Consider the following 12,742-nt stretch of genomic DNA (forward strand, 5'->3'; position numbering starts at 1 on the left):
AGATGCATGTACTGAACAACACCAGCAGTATACTTTAAATATCTTGGTGTGGTATTCAGGAAATCAGGAGAGGATTCAACACTTACCACTCAAAAAACACAGAGTCACTTTGCTGGACTTTCAAGGGAAAGGAATAAGGGAAACTGTGAAGATGAAACTAGTCATTACTGAGGCTTGGGTACAATCCAAGACGTAAGTCTTCTTTCTCCTCCACTGGGAACTGATAAATGAATAAGTGAAAGCTATCATTCAGCCTGCATATTACAGAAAGTAACTATCTAGAAAGTATATTAAATATTCCCTGGAACATTATTAATACACTGATGATGAGGTGTTATAACTGGAGACAATGTTGACAATATCTGAAAACATAGGTATCTTCATATATCAGACAGTGCTAACCCTTGCATTGAGAAATCTGGTATTCTATATTGTAAACGCACAAAAATGGGTAAACTGTAGTAACTTGGACAGTGAGGTCCAAATATCAAAGATCTCTGACAGAATGCTGACAGAATTCTGGACTTCAACTTAGCCTCTACCCTTAGGACCAATATGGAACATAGCATACTCTCAAGCTGAAGAACTGGAAACCTGAAAAAACAGATATGAAAAGGCTGTTATGTAACAAAAACAAGTGACTATTGCAATCAAACATGATACCTGCTGGAATTTTTTTAATCATACCAGAAATCGAACAAACTACTGGATGTCATTGTGATATTTTTTATGGGATTCACACCATCTGCATCTGGCATATTGCATATTATATCCTGTGGTCATTGTATGATTGTGTTCTGTTTTATTAGCTTTTTTATTCTTATGCTGGTATATTTTGCATTTTGCTTTTCTCTCCATGTCAAAAATGTATCACATTTAACACATCAATTGTTAAATGATTAGCTGCCAGCGAGAATGCCATGTCCTTCCAGATGTTGCATCATAGTGTATAAGAAGTGCATGTGTAAGCAGAAGAAGACCTGCAGGGACTACTCTGAAAGCTAGTTTTATATTTGCTTACTCACTGAGAGAGCTTCAGAGCCTGGTTAAAAGAAATAATCGGTACACAGTCTTGAACTGTGGCCAAATTTCTTTTTTTTTTTCCTCCACAAAATGCCTTTAAATATCATTGTACCTTCCTTAAAGAATTAAAAGGTACAGTAAAGGAAGGAGGAACAAACAGCCATTTGATTCAGAACAGAGATGTTATCCATCACAGTGACTGGAGTTTAGTTACAGAGTGAGAAGAGGACAGGCTAGAGTAATATACCTTGAGCTAGTGCATTGACAGAACATTAGCACTGGTGTTTTTGTTTAGGTAACAGGATTTATTGTCTGCCTTGTTTAATGTTTCACAGGCTTTGTGTGTACTTTCTCATCAAATGCACACTGAAGTAATTTCTCCTATTCCACATTTAAGTGTCCCAGAAAAATAAAACCAGAAATTTAAAAAATAGGTTTGAATGACAGAAACCATCATTAGTGACTGTGTGAGTCTGAGGCACCAAGAGAACGTACAAAATGTCTACATTCAGAATTGACAGGCTCTGGCTCTCAGTGCCTCTGGAGGCTGCATTTCACTCTTAGGCATATTTAGCGAGTACTAGGGAAATTACCCATTCATCCACCAAAACCAAAAAACACACCTACACAGGCACTGATTACACTGTGATATTTATCTCCTCACTTGACAGAGCGACATATTTCATTAATGCACATCTTTTTTTTTCTTCTTTGCTTTGACATGCTGCATCACTTCAGTGAAAAGAAAGGATTCTGCCAACAGAGTAGAATATCTGTCTCTGTTAATGGAGAACCTGTACTGAGTTTTCTTCTTTTCTCCAGTTACACCCCAACAAGTGAATTAGCATTTCCTTGTGAATGTCCGTGCATACAGAGAAGCAAATCTAGGATGAGGTGGCGAAGATTGACGTCTTGTTTTGCTTACTAGACTTTGAAGGCTTTGTTATTTACAAACTGCCGGAACTCCTGTGGAGTTCTCGAAGCTGATCCGTTTTAGTGGGTTAATTTAGGGTCAGACTAAGGCCCCTGTTGGTGTTTGGTGAATGTCTGTAGTGGGGAGGAGAGGTGTTGGTGTGTGTGCATAAGCACGTGTGAATGTCAACATGTACAATCTGGATAATCATTTTCCATCCAGAATGAGTGTATGAACAAACAAACCTTGTGGATGTAGAAGGAAGAAAAACTCCAGGCAATTCCTGGAGAATCTATTTTTCAAGGAATAAAAGAGGAAGGAACTGAAAAAAGACTTTGTGGTAAAGTATTGGCTGACATATGAGCAAAGAAGCTGATAATGGATCCTTGTTGTTTTTAGGCAAATAGGACTTTATATCATGTAAGAATACACAGGTAATGACAGTTTTATTGTACTCCTTGGGGTGAATTAAACACGTGATTTTAGTTAAGTATAAAGAGATCTAATGGAAAGTGCCTTGGATACTGTCCTTCTGTCACTGATGGTTCTCCAAGGAGTCTACAAAGATGCAGCATGAGCTCAGTCTGTATGTACACTTGCACTTGTACCACCAGATGATTGTTGGCATGAAGGACTGCATGGAGCCCAGCACTGGGTTAATTCCCCAGCACAAGCTCTGCCTACCAAAGTGGCCCCTGACCACTTGAATTACATGATCCTGCAAGATAACACTGGAGCATTTTGTTCCTCATCAGCAAGGGAATCTTCACTCATTTGTATGGTGGTTGATCTGTTTTTGGCATTCCTGCTTCCAGTCAGTTTAACCAGTTTGGCTGTTAATTTTTCTTATGAACTACACCAGGTAGTTTCTCTGTCACAAATTGCCATTGCTCAGCCATTTCCATTTGAATTTTTCCTTGATGATAAAAAACCCTTTTGGTTTTGTCAGGGGAAATCCTCCACATGGCCCCAGACTGACTGTTTAAGATTATGTAAGTGTTGTACAGATGCAGCCATGAGATATGGACACAGTTCTGTGGCGTGGTAGAATATATTGTCTGCTATGACTTTCAGATCCATGAGACAGAAAGACCCCTCAGGTGCATTCAGTCAACAGGTGGAGACAGTTGAGCAGTGAAGTGTACAACAGGTTAAGTGTGCTGTGTCTTACCTGACTTCTTGATAGTTCTCTCTGTGGACAGCCCTGTTTCTTCTGTAAAATCATTTCCAGAGCAAGGTGCTGCTTATGGCTTGATTAAAAGAGGCATGTTATAAACGCCAGGACAAATTTATTGCCAAATTCAATAGTTTGGTTTATTAACATCCAAATCACAAAATTTAGAATCGAATTATAACAATTTCAAACAATAAAAACAAAACAATACGAACCACACGAACAGCGAAACTCACTTGACCGAAGTTCTCCCGGGAAAAGTAGAGTCAAGGGTGACCCCAGAGACACAGGACCTGGCAGCCGGTGTCTCTAGCTGGGTTCACAAATTTGCCCATCTAAAGGCCCAACTTAAATACCCTTAACTTCCCCTTCGGCAATCTTCCTCCCATTGTTTCTCTAATCATCGGCAATTAACTTTATTTACATTAAATCCCGAAAGGGTCCCCGGGCATATTCAAATGCTAATGTCCAGAGTTAGTCCTTGCTTTGAGTAGGTGTGTGATGACCGATGTAAGTCCTTGCTGGCATGTCTTTGCTGGCACGTAGTGTTTGATCGTTCTAAGTCCCGATGAGTTTTGCTGCATGTAGGCAGGGGCAAGTCATCAGCACCCCGTGTTCTCACCTTCTATTTTTGGAGCCCGGAAGATCAGGGAGGTGCTTTACAGAAATTCGTGAAACGTGCGGGTTGAGCAGACACACATATACCTTCATACAATATATATCACAGTTCCCAATCTATAATTATTTATAGAACATGAATTAAATAACCATATTTCCCACAGGCAGAACAAGGCTCTAAAAGGAGACTCCCTCACTGGGATGACATGCTTAAGATATAATGAACATTTTAATTTCTCTTTGACTAAGATGCCTTTCCCTCTTGATTTGTACAACCCTCTCACTTTATCACAATAGTAGATTTTCTGGATGAGTTTGGCCAAACAAATGCCTTTTTGCCTGAGGCAGCTGGAATTACTGTCAGCATGTTATTGGTCTGCTCTTCCACTGAGCCCTTTCAAAGCCACTCCACTAACCAGATGAAAGGGACACTGGAGGACCACAATTCCTTGATTAGTACCCAAAACAAAATGTCATTTGTGACTTTATCAGCATGGCTTATGAGTAACATAATATGGTAGTGGCTGGTGCTGAAACAGATTGAACAGCTCACACCTCTCTAATGTTTGTTAGAAGATGTTTGTTTGCTGGTGTTTGATTTGCAGCAGCCTGGAGTGACTGATAGTGCAGGGCAAGGTACTGCTGTAACAGATGGTAGATAACAGGTCATGAATCTGCATGCAGCAGATATGGGAACATGCAAGTTTCTGAGACAGTTTTGTGACAGAATGTTGGGGGTTAGATTTGGGTTTTTTTCTTCTCACAGAATTTCTTCCCATAAGTTTCCAAGAAGCCTTAATGACTACTTAGTCAGAACAAAAAGGGGTACTTGAGGGATATGGCAGCACAAGGCTACACCTATTGTTTATGAGTCCCTGGGAGTGTCCCTCAGAGGGGAGAGAGGATGAGCTTTGGGAAAGGCAAAAAGACAGATCTGGGGAAGGGGGAGGCACTTTTGCTCTCAGCGCCGAGGAGGACGGTCAGGCTGCCCTCTGCCTCTGCCTCGTCCTGGGAAATCTACAGTCATCTGCTGTGTACCCGGGAATCCTGAACTCGCTTTCTCCAGCCTCTCCCCCCACCGCCGCCGCTGCTTCTTCGGAGCTTTGAGGCTCTCCTGCTACTCTGTAGCCCTGCACTGCCCAGCCCTGCCGGGACACCCCTGCTGCTCCAGCTGCCAGCGCAGAGCTCCTCATCCACCAGCTCGGGACTTTTCCTTCCTTCCAGTTCGGCCTCTTGGAGTCCTGCAGGGGCGCCGAGATCAAACTGCTCGGGGCTTTTGTAAAAGAAAGCCCTCAAGGTTCTTGATTCTGTTTATTATTGATGCTGTAGTTGTTGTTTGTTTGTCGTTTTGTCCTATATACTAGTAAAGAACTGTTATTCCTACCCCCATACCTCTGCCTGAAAGCTCCTTTAATTTTCCTTTTAATTGGAATAATCTGGAGGGAGGGGATTTGAATTCTCCATCTCTAGGGAGGTCCTGCCCCTTCCTAGCAGATATCTGTCTTTCAAACCAAGACACAGAACACACAACATATCCAGACAGTAAGGAACAAATACTCCCAAGCAAGAGCTTTCACTTGTATATCAATAAGAATACAAATCTTTAAGGGTCTCCAAAAGTCAATTTCCTGATTCAGTTGTCAATAAGATATCAAAAGAGAGTCCAGAATCACTGCATCCGGCATATTTTTCGCAAAGATTAAAGAACCTTGCTGAAATCAGAAACATTGAGAGGTGGCTGTGAGGATTGTCATGGGGACGACAGCTCAGTCGGTGTTCCACATTTGTCATGCCATAAAGGCATCAGACTCACTCAGTGTTTGCTATAATGCCTGCCCCTCACATCATGGTGTCCAGGAGACAGAAAAGAAAATGCAACTGTTGTGGTCCTAAATTAACTGCACTGGGAAAGCATTGGTGCTTGAATCAATTAAAATTCCTACAGAAAAGTGCTCATCCCATAAATATCTGCCTGGCCAAGTCATCACAATGCATTAGTGCAAATTACCTCACTTCAGGCTCCAAGCAGGTCTGACAGCAGCTGTCTACAGAGAGAAGAGTCATGAGGATACGTAGAGCAAGAGACAGGACAGACAGATCATCCCAGTGTGCAGTGGAAGGAGGTGGAAGAAGGGGTGAGGTATGATTCTGGCCATTTGATTTGTTTATGACATATAGCCAAAAGATTCCTGAAGATAGGCCTGTCTTTGAAATCAGTCCTTACTGAACTGGGACCAGAGAACCTCGGTCATTTCTACTGGATACTTCACGGAGAGCACCACGGGGCCCATGAGGTACACAAACCCTCATGAGGGTTTTCCACTGAACTAAGGCATGGGCTTTGCAAGAAGGCAGAGCAAGGACTGTGGGTGCCTGAGCCAAATCTTGCCAGGTTCAGGATCACCACTATGATTCCCGTGTTTTGAAACTTGGGTGAAAACCTAGCATCAGCTTAAATGGACTAGCAGCACCAGCATTTCATTCCCTGTGTCTGTTACACAGCTGAAAGACCTTGACTGAGTCTAGGGAAGAACAAAGTCCTAAAACTCCCTCTGACCATAGATATGTGAAAGGATTCTAGCTGGAAGGTCAGGAGGATGGTGCCCAAGATGGCATAAGAACTCTGTTGCCCAGCTATGAGGTAGAGCTAAGTCCCCCAAATCCAATGTAGCATATACTTGATAACATTTTCCATTCTACAAGCCTCACTGTACCTTACTGCCTGTAGAGAAGATGCAAATGTCAGGAGCTTGGTACTGGAACAAGATCAAGAGTCAATTCAGACAGTGCTGCAGGAAGAGAAATTCTAGGAAATTCTCTTCAGTTGGATTGAATAAGCCATACTCTGGAACTGCTGCTGTGTTGGCCATGTCTTCTGAAGGTCAGAAAACTATGGTACTTGATGTTGTGCCCCAGCTGTTTCCAGTCTGCACCCCCATCTCCACCCTAGTTCTTCTCTCCTACAATTCAGGAGGATTTATAAAATGGAGGACTATGAAGCTCTGAGGTATTGTGGTACAATATTATTGCACAAAACAAATCTCTCTCCTATTTGACTCCAGCAAGTCAACTACATTCCACTGGTGTGTATTTTTCATCTCTGCTCTCACCTCATTTCTGATGCCATGGTGAAGACCTTGTTCTCAGTGAGAGACTTCAGGACCTGTGCAGCTTTACCAAATGGAGCTCTCTGAAGCAACTTTAAAATGTACGGGAACTTTCTCTGTGTTGCAGGAAGTATGGGAGAATTATTTGATTTGTAGCAGAAAAACTGAAAAAGAGGCAGGAGATGTCAAGGCTAGATGGCACAAAGAATGAACATTTTTATCACATTTTTAACAGGTGATGTTCAGTTTTTGAACTAGCTTCCAAAAGATCTAGTGGTTTCTTTTGAAGACTCCAAAATCATATGAGATTGTTTTCCTGAGAAAATTGTAAGACAAGCACGAGTCTAAAGGTCCAATATTGGTGTACTTGAAGGTAAAGATGAAGACAGAATAGAGGTCTGAAGTGACCACCTCTAATTTTTAAATCTGTAATGTGTTCACTAAATAATGGTGGTTAATTGATTGTGTTGACAAGCAGTAGCTGGGGGACAGTCATAGGTATTTGCTCCTCTATATTTGCTTTTCTGATGAAACCTGCAGAGCTTTCTGTAATTAAGCATATGACCACAGGAAGTCCTGGCCCTTTTCTTGAAAGAACTACACAGCAATCCTAGCAATAATGGGGTATACTCCTGCTGTATGTATACATAGATATGGAAATATATATATGCACTTACACATACATGTGTACAAATACACCCAGAGGCATAAAAGGATGAAACAAAAGATATGTAGACTTCGTAATCTCTGAAAACTCCTCTGTAAATAAGATGTTTTTATTAAAAAATAAAAAGTCTGGAAACATTTAACCAATAAGTAGTCATGATCACTGCTAACTGGGACATAAATCCCACTCTGCTTATGCTGCTTCTTATGACTAAAAATTGCTCAAGCAGATGAGTGCTGCTCTCTGCAAAATGCAAATTCCAAATCTACACTGCTGGCTATAGCTTAATGCTAGGAACTCTAATGTTTTTCATGCTTCCAGCACATAGAAGAACATCAGCCATGTGAGTGACTACTGTTACAGTCTTCATTTTGAAGATGTGGGCTGTTTAATGCAGTGAAAGCTGCTTACTCCTCCTCCTTCTCCTGACTTCCATTCAGGCCAAGCAAGATCAAATTCTCATTTACTGATGAGAAACTGGAAGTCGTTGGACAACCCCCCTCACATGACAAGTTTATTAGTCTTCCAAACATCAGAAGCAGGACTGCATAATAGTTGATTTAACATTGGAGGAGTAAAAAAGTTCAGAAAGTTGGAAAAGATTTATGAAGGATATTTTAATTTATGTTTTGTACATTGGTGATGATTATAGGTGAAAGACACATGATGGATCCCTGTTTTCCTGGAGCCTGCTAAGGGAAAGTGGTGAATTAATACTTCGGGGTTTTTTGCTTGCCTGTGCAGACTTTGCTTTACCAATTAAACTGTTTTTATCACAACACATGATTTTTCTGCCTTTCAGCCTGCTGATTGTCTTCCCCATCCCAGTGGATGGGAGTGGTTATGTGGGGTTTAGCTGCCTCCTGGGGTTAGTCCATCGCGATCTCCCAACAGTAAGCTCCTGCCATGGTTTCTGAGGTGGAGAGCTTTCAAACAAAGCAGAAGAACCATAAGACATGGATATATGCTTTTGTGTGGCAGCGTGTTAATTTAATCGGTTATGCTTTATATATTTTTGTACTCGTCTGGTTCTCTGTACCCTACCCCCCTGATTGTTCCTTTGTTTAACTCACATGACTCCTGTCTGCACCTGCACCTGTTATGCGGCACACGGTTAGCTGTCTGTTATTTTTTCCCGCCTTGGTGAAATCCCTCCTACCCTCTCCTGATTAGTTCAAGTTATGTTCTCCTGCCCCTGGGTCCCCTAGCAACTTGCCCTGGTTGGCTGTCAGTGACTGACCACTCCCTTTGCCCCCCCCGACTCGCTCCGGACAAAAACCCACTGCACTCTCCTCCCCCCGAACAATCCCGGGCTGGGGAGGTGTTTGTAATAAACCCTCTGTTCGTCTGGAATTGTTTCCTCCTTTCATTCCACTGCCTGTCGAATTACCATCACTCACACGAGCCCCTTTTAGGACAAGAACCCACAGGAGTCAGCCCTGCCTGCGTTGCGTGCAGGCTGACCCTTGCCGATGTCTGTTGCGGTATCTGGGCTAGCTGGTGACAGAGCCCGTCGGCTCTCAGTGAGCATTCTGACAGTTTTGGTTTTCCTGATGTTGCTAATTTTAACTTTTAATGCAGCACTGTAATTTCTGAGTAGAAACTGTGGCTGTTGTCTGCAGATACTTGTGGAGCTATGGTGACATTCTGGCAAACCACTGGTCACAGATTATTCAAGCAACTTCAAAGGTATTTTCCTCCTATTTACCTTTCCTGGTGAAAACAGAGGTCCAGGCTACAAAGTAGCATCTCACACTTCTCCTGATGAACAATGGCACACATTCTCACATCTTCTTCATCAGCATTATTAGTTCAATTCCTTCACATGTGCAGGGGACCCTGAAACTAGCACTTGCGGCACAACGATCAATGTTGAGCCTTGAGGCTCAGTGTAAGTGTTGAAGAAATAATTCCACAAGTAGCCTCATGCACCTAGCAGGATTACTTACTCAGGATTGACCAAGGGGGAGCTTTATAGGCCTGCCTACCTTTATCAAAAGTAAAAGATTTAGCTGGAAATGCTTAAGTGCCTGCATGACTCAGACATCAAAGTCCTGTTCAGAGATGGTAAGGTCCAGATCTTCAATGGCTGTCATTCACCAAGCTGAGATTTAAGCAGTGATTGTGCCAAGCAGGAGTTCATCACACTGGCTAGATGAATGCACAGCATTAAAATAAAGCCCTTCAGGAATCTCACAAGACTTTGTGAAACTGGCATTTTCAAAGTAAAAAAAACCAAAAAGTAACTTTCTGCTCCTTCTTTTCATGGTTATCTATTAGCTACCAGTATTTTAAAAATCTATATAGAACATCATTCAGCAAAATGCAGTTCAATGTTTACCATCTCCAGAAACCATGCTTTAAGGAGCTGTAACAAATGGAATTAATAATATTAATTAAATTTAATGCCTTTTAACAGATTGAAAATTCAAGGCATGATTAAACTATTAATGACAAAATCCTGCAAAAATGAACAATTTAGGAATTTGTCTTTGCTAGCCTCAGCATTATCATGGAATCATAGAGTGGCATGGGCTGGAAGGGACCTTAAAGATCATCTAGCTCCAGCCCTGTTCACCATGGGCAGCACTAGATTAGGGTGCTCAGGGCCACATCCATCTTGGCCTTGGGACGGGGCAACCACGACGTTTCTGGGCAATCTATTCCAGTACCACACGACCCTCTGAATAAAGAATTCCTTCCTACCATCTAATCTAAATTTCTGCCCACACATTTTTTTAAAAAATTATTTTTATAGTTTGAGACCATTTTCCCTTGTCCTATCACTTTCTGCCTATGGTGTAAGTTGCCATTAGAAGTGTGGTCTGCCCACCACTGACCTTTCCTTTGGCTCTGTACAGAAGTACACTGCAGCCCTGTCTGTCACTATGAGATGAGATTTTTCACACAGACCATTAGCCTTCTTCATCTTATATGATGGACCTGCTCTGGATGTGAATAGTGGATTCCCCACACACCTACCCTTTTTTTAAAAAAAGCTTATAACAGCAAGTTTGTCAGTTTTTACCATTTTTACACAAAACGTCAATTCTCTTGTTAAAAATATGAACTACACAATGCAAAACATCTGCATTGTCTTAATCAGCAGAGATACTTTTACACTTTCAATGAACAAAGAATATCTTTGAGGCAAAAACACATAGTGACATTTATATGTAGCTGCTCAGCTGGCATTGTAAGCTGTGCAAAACATTTTGCATTTCCTCTCCATCACCTACACACTCCTTCCTGAGTGTTGATTGTGCTGGTATGATTTCCCTTGGTACTAGGTACTGCCTTTTCCCTGTTTCTTTTGTGTTTCTGGATTCTGATATATTTTTAAATACCTGGTGTTGATTACAGAACAACATTGTGTGGGCCTTCAGCATATAAAAAACTCTTGTGGGTGCCTTTGGTGGAGCTGTACTTTTCCTTACATGGGAGTCCAGAGATAATTCATGAAATGATACTAAATGTGAGGCTGAATCAGAAATATTACTGAGCATGAACACACCTACCATATAGAAGTATGTAAAGTTATTATATACTTCCCTCTACAATGGTGAAACCTTACCTAAACCCATTAAACCTTTATGGCTACGTTTTCTTCAGCAATAGAGTAGAAATGCCTTAGACTGTGGATTACACCTTAAAGGAGGCTTTTGAAGCCACCCTGTTATTTGGATGCTGTCATAATAGAAACGGAGATCCTCAGTGCATGGCAGTTCACAACCCCTTGCAGTTCATGATAAACACAACCAATAAGAAAATCAAAGACTGGAATAAACCACAAACATTTTTTCAAGCTGTGCTTGCTAAGCTGAAAATTTGCTTCAAGCAACAAATAGTTGTGAGTTGCCAGTGTTAGACAAGAGATCAGTTCTCAGAAGATGTATTTCCAAAACTGTGTGTTGGATGTAGTACCACAGAATGCAACAGTAAGTGGCAAAGAGAGGAGAGAAGCTTACTGGTGGGGCAGTATTTTACGTGAGCCTAACACTGACTACAAGATAGATTCTTCACTCTAATAATAGCTACATTTATTCTACTAACACCATTCAAGGAAGAAATGGGATATTTGTCTCAAATTTTAAACAGCTGGTAATTTCATTAGTATATTAGAGTATTTCTCTATCAATAGAGAATTAATATGGCAGTGTTTTCACAGAAATGTCTTAGCATAAGAGAAAACTGCAACAAATTCTTGCACAAACTAGGCATATAGCAACACTACTAGATCATTGAAAATGCAGGTTCAGCACAATATGATTTATCCTGAGATTCTTAAAGCAAAAGAAGTGAAAATGCTTCACTGTTGATATGAATTAACTGCCACTGTTCTTGTATCCCCACTGCCAATATGCTGTGTAACATTAGATGTGAGCACAGCAGTCAGCCAGACGTGACTGAAAGTCTGGTCCCTTTTTAAAAAGATACAAAATCTACAGCGACCACACTGACATTATAGACCTGGGTAAGCCATCTACCAACTGTACTAACTTGAAAGTTAGTAGTTTTCACTCCCATGGCTGGTGTTTGCCTTGACAGGATAATGATTTGATATTTTTTGCTCCCAACCTGGGGGCTTAGCACCTTGCTAGACTACATTCCTATCTTGATGTACAGAAGGGGAGATGCAAAACACCTTCTTCTGGCAGCAACTGCACTGTGGTCCATAAATGGGAGAAAACTTAAGCCTTAACACACAGGAAACTGTGTGTTTAAAACCAGACATAGACACAATATGTGTCACAAACACCTCTGGGCAGGTCCAGTGTCACAGTCAGGACTGGTATCTGCTGACAACCCTGGAGGAGATACTGTCACATACCAGCAGTGGAGACTGCAGGAAATCATGACGACTGCCCTGAGAACTGTATGGATAACTGACTCTGCGTGGTGCAGAGGCTTCCAGCTTCTCTTTAAGATCTTGGACTCCTTGGGATCTATATGTCACATTTCTCAAAAATGTGCCTGCTTTTTCAGAGTGGACCTGATTTTTTTTTATCAGGCCCTGCAATCTCAGGATTTCATGAAATCATAGAAAGGTTTGGGTTGGAAATGCCTTAAAGGTGGCCTAGTTCCAACACCCTGGCATGGGCAGGGACACCTCCCAGCTGTCTCAAAGCTTCATTCAATTTTGCCTTGAAATGGGGCATCCACAACCTCTCCGGGCAACCTTTTCAGTGCCTTGCCACTCTCAAGGTAAAAAATTTCTTCCTCATATATAATCTAAACTT

Source organism: Prinia subflava, chromosome Z (genome assembly GCF_021018805.1).
Source record: "Prinia subflava isolate CZ2003 ecotype Zambia chromosome Z, Cam_Psub_1.2, whole genome shotgun sequence".
NCBI classification, from domain to species: Eukaryota; Metazoa; Chordata; class Aves; order Passeriformes; family Cisticolidae; genus Prinia; species Prinia subflava.